Raw genomic sequence first — 10,073 nt, forward strand, 5'->3', positions numbered from 1 at the left:
TCATCAGGACCTCCAAGTTCTGTGGTTTTACCCCGTTTCATTGCAGAAATAAAACGAATACAAGCAAACATATTTGTTGGTTGGCCTATCAACATCCCAAGATTTCTGAGAGCTAAACACAGGACTTGGCACACACCTAAATTGTACCTGATATGGTTTGGCTGTGTCCCCACTCAAATCTCATCTTGAATTGTAGCTCCCATAATTCCCACGTGTTGTGGGAGGGACTTGGTGGGAGGTAATTGAATCATGGGGGCGGTTCCCCCATACTGTTCTTGTGGTAGTGAATAAGTCTCACAAGAGCTGATGATTTTATAACGCTTCCCCTTTCACTTGGCTCTCATTTCTCTCTTCCCTGCAGCCATGTACGACGTGCCTTTCGCCTTCTGCCATGACTGTGAGGCCTCCCCTGCCACGTGGAACTGTGAGGCCATTAAACCTCTTTTTCTTTGTAAATTACCCACTCTCGGGTATGTCTTTACCAGCAGTGTGAAAACGAACTAATACAGTATCACAGGTAAATAAACAAAAGACTTATCACTATCAAACAAAATGTTTACCATAATAAAGTTTAAGGCTCGAACACGTATTCTTTAAGATAATGCAAAGAACATACACTCTGGTAATTTTAATTTCAGCCTGAAATGTCCTATATCCACACTGTTTCCTAATTTCCTAGGGGGGAAAATCCTATTTAATCTGCACCATGTTCACTCCTCTGTCTGTTCTCTGCTGGCTACCCGGCTGCGGGAATGTCTGATTTTTCACGTGCTGATTTAGAGGCTCATATGACACATTCAACCTTTTAAATAAATCATTCATTTTTTTTAAAGGTTGGCTATGTCATAGTGTTGTGATGCACCCAATTTTTAAAATAACTGTTTATTTGATGTCAGGTACATCAGACAGAAAAATAAATGTGACTTGGTAGAGCTTATTGCAAAAATTTGATCTTTTTGATTTGGGTTTACTTAGTCAGTTGCTCAACGAATTGAGACTATTTTTGGCTCAAGAGAAAGTGGGAAATTATGCAGCACGTGTCTTCCAGGGCCTCCGGACACTTCCCTCCACAGCTTTCCTCCCCTCTCTGAAGCCTTCACTTTCTCAGGTGCCCATGGTCATCCAGCATTTTCCCCTCATCTCTGTTATCAAAATTGGCTCCTAGGAAACGATTTCAAACCAGTCATGCACAATGCAGTGTAGTTGTTCCTGGGGTGCTTGGTGTCTTCCACAACGAGCAGGGTTGGAGCTGTGGCTTTTTATCTTTTCACCCCTACTGCCTGGGACTGTGCCTGGAACACAGTAGCTACTTAATATGCACTTATGAAATGAAGGAGCGTCTACGACCATTTGTATCTGAAGGTTTAACCTCTATAAAATGAAAACTCAAAAGCATTTAATGCGGATACATGGGCAAGATTTGGGAAGAATACACTAAGCTCCAATATAATTAGGCAAATGAGAGGTAGAGTACGGGACATAAACCCGCCCAGAGCCTGCTCCCTGGTGTCCTCTCTCCCACAGTCCACATGTGTTTGCATGCTATAGGGCCCAGGTGCACGTCAGGGCTGCACTTTTATTCAGGCTTATAAATCTGGAACATATGTATCTACACATGTGCTGGCCTCACTTAATACATAGGCATCATGATAAGGCCAATGTGACTCTTGCTATACAAAGCTTAAAATGGCACTGAGCATGAGTAGATTCTTAGAAATACTTTGCAAATTGGATGCATCTGAACGTAACAATGCCAATTATTGAACTCATATTAGTGACAGCAGCACATAGTAACATTTGTAGAGAACCACTGTATTATTTCTGCTACTATTTCCATATATTACCATTCCTAGGAAGCCCTTTCCCACCACTGTGGTATTAGGCCAGATCCTGGGCTAAGAAGAAATAGCACTATCATACATTATTCTCATGCAGGACAATCTGACCATGATTTTTAACTTAGGGACTTTCCCCACCCATACATGGCTGTAGTCAGTGTGCCGGTGATATGGTTTAGATGTTTGTCCCCTCCAAATCTCATGCTGAAATGTGATCCCCAGTGTTGGAGGTGGGGGCTGGTGGAAGGTGTTTGGGTCATGGGGGTGGGTCCCTTGTGAATGGGTTGGTGCTATCCCTTTAGTGATAAGTGAGTTCTCTCTTGCTCCCTCTCTTGACATGTGACGTGCCTGCTCCCCCTTCACCTTCCACCATGAGTAAAACCTTCCTGAGGCCTCACCAGAAGCCAAGCAGATGCTGGTGCCATGCTTATACAGCCTGCAGAAGCCTGAGCCAAATACACGTCTTCTCTTTTTAAATTAAATAGCTTCTGGTAGTTCTTTATAGCAATGCAAAATGGACTAAGACAGAAAATTGGTACTAGGGGTGGGGTGTTGCTATAAAGACACCTGAAAATGAGGAAGTGGCTTTGGAACTCGTTAATGGGCAGAGGTTGAAAGAGTTTGGAAGGCTCAGAAGAAGATAGAAAGTTGAGTGAAAATTTGGAGCTTTTTAGAGACTGGTTAAGTGGTTGTGATGAAATGTTGATAGAAATATGGGCAGTGAAGGGCAGGTTGATGAGGTCTCAGATGGAAATGAGGAAATTATTGAGACTTGGAGTAAAGATCGCCCTTGTTATGTGGCTGCAAAGAATTTTGCTGCATTGTATTCATGCCCTAGGGATTTATGGAAGGTTGAATTTAAGAGTGATAATCTAGGGTACATGACAAAAGATGTTTCTAAGCAGTGAAGTGTTCAAGACACGGCATGGCTGCTCCTAACAGCCTACAATCAGATTTGGGAACAAAGGAATGATTTAAAGTTGGAACTTATAATTAAAAGAAAGCAGAGTGTGAAAATTTGGAAAATTTGCAGACCAGCCATGTGGTAAAGAAGAAAGGAATGTTTTCAGGCAAGAAATGTAAGGGTCTTGTGGAACAAACATTTGCTAGAGATATTTGCATAACTGAAACAGAGGCAAGTGCTAATAGTCAAGACAATGGGAAAAAAGGCCTCAAAGGCATTTCACAGATCTTGTAGGCAGCTCCTCCCATCAAAGGCCCAGAGGCCTAGGAGGAAAGAATGGTCTTGGGGGCCAGGCCCGGAGTGCCACTGCCATGCACTGCCTCAGAATGCTTCTCCTGCATTCAGGCCCCTCTGGCTCCAGCCAGGGCTCAAAGAGCCCCAGATATAGCTCAGACCACCATTTCAGAGGACACAAGCCATAATCCTTAGTGGCTTCCACATGGTATAAACCTTTAGGGGCACAGAACACAAGAGTGAAGGAGGCTTGGCAGCTTCCACCTAGATTTCAGAGGATGTATGGGAAAGCCTCAGTGCCCATGCAGAAATCTGCCCTCAGGGGCAGAGCCCCCATAGAGAGCCTCTAATGGGGCAGTGCCAAGGGGAAATGTGGGGTTGGATCCCCCATACAGAGTCTCCACTTGGGCAGTACCCAATGGAGCTGTGGGAATGGAACCCCATTCCCCGACCCCAGCATGATACAGCCACCAGCAGCTTGCAATTTCAGCATGGAAAAGCCACAGGCATGAAATGTCAACTCTTGAGAGCAGCCACATGAGCTGCACCCAGCAAAGCCACAGAAGTGGTGTTGCCCAAGGCTTTGGAAGCCTGCCCCTTGCAGCAGTGTGCCCAGGATATGTGATATGGAGCCAAGGATTTTGTTGGAACTTTATGGTTTAATGTCTTCCCTGCTGGGCTTCAAACATGTATGAGGCCCACTGTCCCTTTCTTTTGGTGGCTGTCTGTCTTTTGGAATGGGAATGTTTACCCAATGCCTGTACCACCATTGTATCTTGGAAGTAAATAACTTGTTTTTGATCTTATAGGCTCATAGCTAGAAGGAACTAGCCTTGAGTATCAGATGAGACTTTGGACTTTGGACCTTTGAGTTGATGCTTGGAAGAAATTAGGACTTTGGAAGAATATTGAGAAAGGATGATTGTATTTTGCAATGTGAGAGGGACATGAGATTTGGGGGGTGAGGGGTAGAATCATACAGTATGTATGTATGTTCCCTCCAAACCTCATGTTGAAACATAATCCCCAATGTTGGAGGCGAGACTTGGGGGAGGTGTTTGGGTCATGGGGATGAATCACTCATGAATGGCCTGGTGCCATCCCCTTGGTGATGAATGAGTTCTCTCTTTTGCTCCCTCTCTTGACATGTGACATGCCTGCTCCCTCTTTGCCTTCTACCATGAGTAAAATCTTCCTGAGGCCTCACCAGAAGACAAGCAGATATTGGTGCCATGCTTATGCAGCTCACAGAACCATGACCCAAATAAACCTGTTTTCTTTATAAATTACCTAGCCTCTGGTATTCCTTTATAGCAATACAAAATGGACTAAGACAGCCACTGTCACAGCATCAAGCTCCATTAGCCAATGAGTGGCCAGAAGCAAAAAGACCCATGTTTTCAGTTTTGGTCTTTTGTTTTGAGATAGAGACGAGTAGAAAATTGCAATAATCCTAAAATTCAACAAGATAAAGAGCAACAGCAGTAGGTGGGCAAGGAACATGAACTGTAAATTTGCCACATGGGAAACCTCCAAAGCCTAAAAGAAGAGACACATCAGTAACCAACAAACAGATAAATAGACATGAAGTGCATGACAGTGATTGTCTATGAGGGGTAGGGAGGAAATGGAGATAAAATGAGATGAGCATAAAACAAACCAAGCAAATTGGCCTCATGTGGACCAATGACAATAATATACCATGAAATGAAGAAGGTGACCAATAGAATCCTCTTTACGTGAGGTAAACAAATACACAATACTTTTTAAAAAATGAGAGGGGAGGGGTTTCTGGATATCTGTCTGTTGCATATTCTAAAGTAATTATATTTCCACAGAACAGAAACAAAAATTAAATTAAAATTTAAGATGAAGCCACTTACAGTAGCATCAAGGACATCAACTATCTAGAAAGTAATATAATACAAGACCTTTTCACTAGACACTATAAAACATTTTTGAGAGACAAAAAATTTAAGATAAAAATAAATAAAAGAATATACCATGTTCATGGATCAGAAGAGTCAATATATTAATGATGTTAATTTTCCTCAAGTTAACTTATACATTAAATACAATCCCAACCAAACTCCTAGCTGCTTTCCTCCCACAGAAATTGACAAGCTGACTTCACACAAACACACACACACACACGACTAAGAAAAACCAGGACAATCTTGAAACAGTGACAAGCTAAAGAACTTATACTACCTGATATTAATACTTTTTATGAAGCTATAGTAAATAAAACAATTTGGTATTTGGAGTAAGGTTGACAAACTTCCCAGTGGAACATGATAGAGAGCCAGGACAGGCTTACACATTTACCACCTGATTTATGATAAAGGTGATATTGTAGTGTGGTGAAGAAAGAATGATGTTTTCAATAAACATGCTAGGTCAATGGAATGTCCATGTGAGAAAACAGGAAACCTGATGTCAACGCAAAGGTCGGTTCCAGAGAAGTCATGGATCTATATGTGAAAGATAAAATAAAGCACATTCAGAAGAATACACAGAAAAATATCTTTGTGACACGAGATAGCAAAGACTTCTTAAACAATATAATAACCATAAAAAAGCATTAGTCCTCAAAAAAGCATTAGCAAATTGACTACATTAAAATTTAGGACTTTTATTTATCATAAGACACTATTAAGATATTAAAAAGGCAATCCTCAAAGTGAAAGATATGTCACAATACGTATTTCCAACAAAGGGGTTAGTTGCAGACTACATAAATATAAATGTAAATAGAAATATATATATCCCAACATACACATCTCCTACAAACCAACAAGAAACAAAAAGACAACTCAATAGAAATATACGTGAAAGAAATGAACAGACACTTCACAAAGTCAGAGCAGAATTTCTGAAATGTGATGGGAAGAGCTTGGTGAAACTCTTTCCCAGAAAAACATCTATTAGACTGATCAAAATTAGCAAAGGCAATCATTCAAACGCTGGAGATGAATCAATGATTTTACAACAAATCGAGAACGATTTACTCAACAAAATTTATGGAAACTTGGTAAGAACAAGAGATGGGCATGGCGTTCAGGCTACGGGCTGCACTCATTCCCCATCCACCTCCCTTTTGTGGGAGAGCTATTCCAGGAGGCTTAGCAGCCAAGTGGCAGTTCCCACTCCCCCAGCTCCTTGGGGTGAAGATGTATTCTGGTGGATAAAGCAGTGGCTGAACACTGGCAGATCCCATTTTTTTCACAGATTTGTGCTCTCAAAACCTGTACCATGTAGGTGGTGGAAGCCAGGCTCTGCCTCCATCCCACCACTCCCAGTGCCTAATCTGTAAGAAGGACCTGAGTGGGTCAGCAGTCATCCCCCAGTGAGCACTACTCTGTGCTATGGAAGATTAGCACTGGTGGGCCCAGCAGCTGAGTGGCAGCCCCCATATCCCCTAACTTACTGGGGAAGAGCTACTCTGAGCAAACATTGGGCAAGCCCATCACCCTGGCTGTGTGCTGAGGAAGATCTATACCAGGCCATGGCGGCAGGTGGGCAGTAGTGCCCATTCCCAACCTCTCCCAAGCCCCACAGCTCCTGCTGTCTAGGGAGGATCCAGGTAGGGCATCCGTGAAGCACAAGCTCCTCATTCACAACCTCCCCCTTCCCAGCTCCTGCTTTATAGCAAAAATGTTCTACCTAGAGGAGAGTAGAACAAGCCTCAAACACTGGTAATACCCTGTTCCTGTCAATAGGCCCAACTTTATCTGGAAAAGAGCATGGAGAAGTTTATTCCAGACGGCATTGTTGAAAACAATAGAGCCATCAGCTAGCATATCAGCCAAGGTCAACAGGCAGTTGAGACACCAACAGAGACAGAGCATCCAGGAGTCTCATGGGAAGATCAGGGAAAGAGTCAAAGACAGCCCTGCTAAAATCAGTCATCTGTGGTGTTCCAAAAGGCTGGTGCATGCTCAAGATTGTACTTTCTGAAGAGCACTGAAGAGAGAATTTCTGAACTACTACTAGACCCTGGCTGAGCAGGCAACAAACTTGTAAACTTCCTGTGTGTCTCCAAGGCACGCACAGGTCCAAATGTAATGCATGAAAAACTTACTGGTTCAGGGGCTTAGGGACAATTCTGAATAATCAGTGGCTGGCTGCTAATCTGTGTTGAGCAGGGATAATTCCTAGGAAGTCAGGTTCAAAAATTTAAAATTAAGAAAAAATTAGGCTGGGCATGGTGGCTCATGCCTGTAATCCCAGTACTTTGGGAGGCCAAGGTGGGTGGATCACTTGAGGTCAGGACTTTGAGGCCAGTCTGGCCAATATGGTGAAACCCCATCTCTATTAAAAACACAAAAATTAGCTGGGTATGGTGGCGCACACCTATAATCCCAGCTATGTGGGAGGCTGAGGCAGGAGAATCACTTGAACCCGGGAGGTGGAGGTTGCAATGAGCCAAGTTCGCGCCATTGCACTCTAGCCTGGGCAACAGAGTGAGACTCCATCTCGAAAAAAGAAAAAAGAAAAGAAAAAAATATGAGCATGAACATTAGAGGCTGCACAATTCAGGGGAAATAGACTTCACTGAATTAGCCCAGCCACATAACTAAACATAAACAAACATAGCAATGAAGACAGCACCACATTTCAGAGGGAGGGTATTATTGTACAGAGTTGCAACAATATAATATACAAAATATCAAGTTTTTAAGAAAAGTTAAAAAAAAAGGTTTAAAAAAGAAAAGTTTACAAGACATGAAAAAAAAGAAAGTGTGACTCACAACATGACCCACAACTAGGTGTTTTGTTTTTTTTTTTAAAGAAAGTAATAGAAACTATCAATAAGAGGGCCCAGATACTGGACTAAGTAGACAGACTTTAAAGCAGCATGATAAACATGTTCAAAGAATGAAAGACTATGTTTAAATAATTAAAGGAAGGTATGATGACAGTAACTCATGAAATAGAGAATATCATGAAAAGATATAAATTATATAAAAGAATCAATTGAAAAATTTAGAGATGAAAAGTACAATAGAAATGAAAACTTTACTAAAATCTATTAACAGTAGATTTGGGCTAGTAGAAGAAATAATCCATGAATTTAAAGTTAGAGCAGTCCAGACACAGTAATCCCAGCACTTTGGGAGGCTGAGGCAGGAAGACCACTTGAGGCCAGGAGTTCAAAACCAGTCTGGCCCACATAGTGAGACTCCACCTCTCCAAAAAAAAAAAAAAGGAAAAAGTAAAAAAATTAGCCAGGCATGGTGGTGTATGCCTGTAGTCCTAGCTACTCAGGTGGCTGAGACAGGATGATTGCTTGAGCCTAGGAGGTCAAGGTTACAGTGAGCCATGATCATGTCACTGCACTCCAGCCTAAGCAACAGAATCAGACCCTGTCTTAAAAAAAATAAATAAATGAATAAATAAAGTTTGAGCAATAGAGATCACGCAGTCTAAAGAACAGAGAAAAAAACAAAATAAGAAAGACAAAGCCTTAGAGAAATATGGGACACTATTAAACTGACCTCATCTACATATCCAAAACACTCAACAAACCACAAGATGCGAAAACACAAAGAAATCCACACCCAGACACGACATAGCCAAAATATTCCAAAGATAAAGAGAAAACCTTGAAAGCTGCAAGAGGAAAACTGCTTATCATATACAAGGGAACTCCAACAATATTAACAGCTGACTTCTCATTAAAAACAATGGAGACCAGAGACAGTGAGATGATGTATTCAAAGGACTAAAAGAAAAAAAAAAAAAACCTGTGAACCAATATTGCTACACCCAGCAAAACTATCTTTCAGAAGTGAATGCAAGATAAAGACATTTTCAGATAAACAAGAACTGAATTTATTGCTAGAAGATCTGCCTTACAAGAAATACCAAAGAAAGTTCTTGAACCTGAAAGCAAGCAACACCAGACAGTAATTCTATACACGTACAGAAACACTGGCAAAGGTAATTTTGTACATAATTACTAAAGACAGTGCAATTGTACATTTCTGTTTCTTATCTTTACTTATTTAAAAAGCAATTGCTTAAGATAATACGTATGTAATCATATTATATTGTGGGCACTATAACATAGAAATGTGACATATTTGACAACAAGAGAACAAAGGAGGTATTGGGAACAAAGCTGTTCTGTGAGAAGAAAATGACACCAAATGGTAACTCAAACCTAGAGGGAAAAATGAAAAGATTCAGAAATAATAAATAAGAAGATTAATATAACAAACTATATTAAAATCCTCTTTTACTTGTTTCTTTAACAAATATAAGATTATATTGTATACATAATAATAATCACAAAAATGTGTTGTTGTTAGTAAATGCTTAACAATAATGACATAAAAAAGGGAGGAGAAAATTGAGTTGTATAGGAAAAAAGCCAATGTATCTTACTAGAATTAAGGTAGAACATATCTGACATAGATTTAGATGTGTTGCAAAGTCTAGAGCAAGCTTTAAGAAAAGAATTTAGAAATATATAGATTTAAAAATCATTAGCAGAATTACAAAGTTATACTAGAAAATATATCAGTTAATGCAAAAAGGTAATAAAAGAGAAACAAAAAGAGAGATACAAATAGGTTAGAAGGAAATGGATGAAAAAATACACATACAAACAGCAATCATAACAGACCTAGCATACTTTACTAATATCAGAAAAAATAAACTTTAAAACAAAACAAGTTACTGAAGATAAAGAGGGACATTTTATAGTAACAAAAGGGTCAATACAACCAGAAGATATAATAGCTATAAACATAAATGCACCTACCAACAGAGGCCCCCAAAATGTAGCAAAAGCTGAGGAAGTTGAAGGGAGAAATAGATAATTCAACAACTTCCAATAATGGATAGAACAACTGGGCAGGAGATCAACAACGAAATAAAAGACTTTAACAATATTATAAGCCAATTAGTCCTAATAGATATCCATAAAGTACCCCACACATTCTTCCCAAGTTCAATAGCAGAATATACACTCTTCCCAAGGGCATATAGAATGTTCTCCAGAATAGGCCATATGTTAGGCCATAAAA

Source organism: Symphalangus syndactylus, chromosome 1, assembly GCF_028878055.3.
Source record: "Symphalangus syndactylus isolate Jambi chromosome 1, NHGRI_mSymSyn1-v2.1_pri, whole genome shotgun sequence".
NCBI lineage: Eukaryota > Metazoa > Chordata > Mammalia > Primates > Hylobatidae > Symphalangus > Symphalangus syndactylus.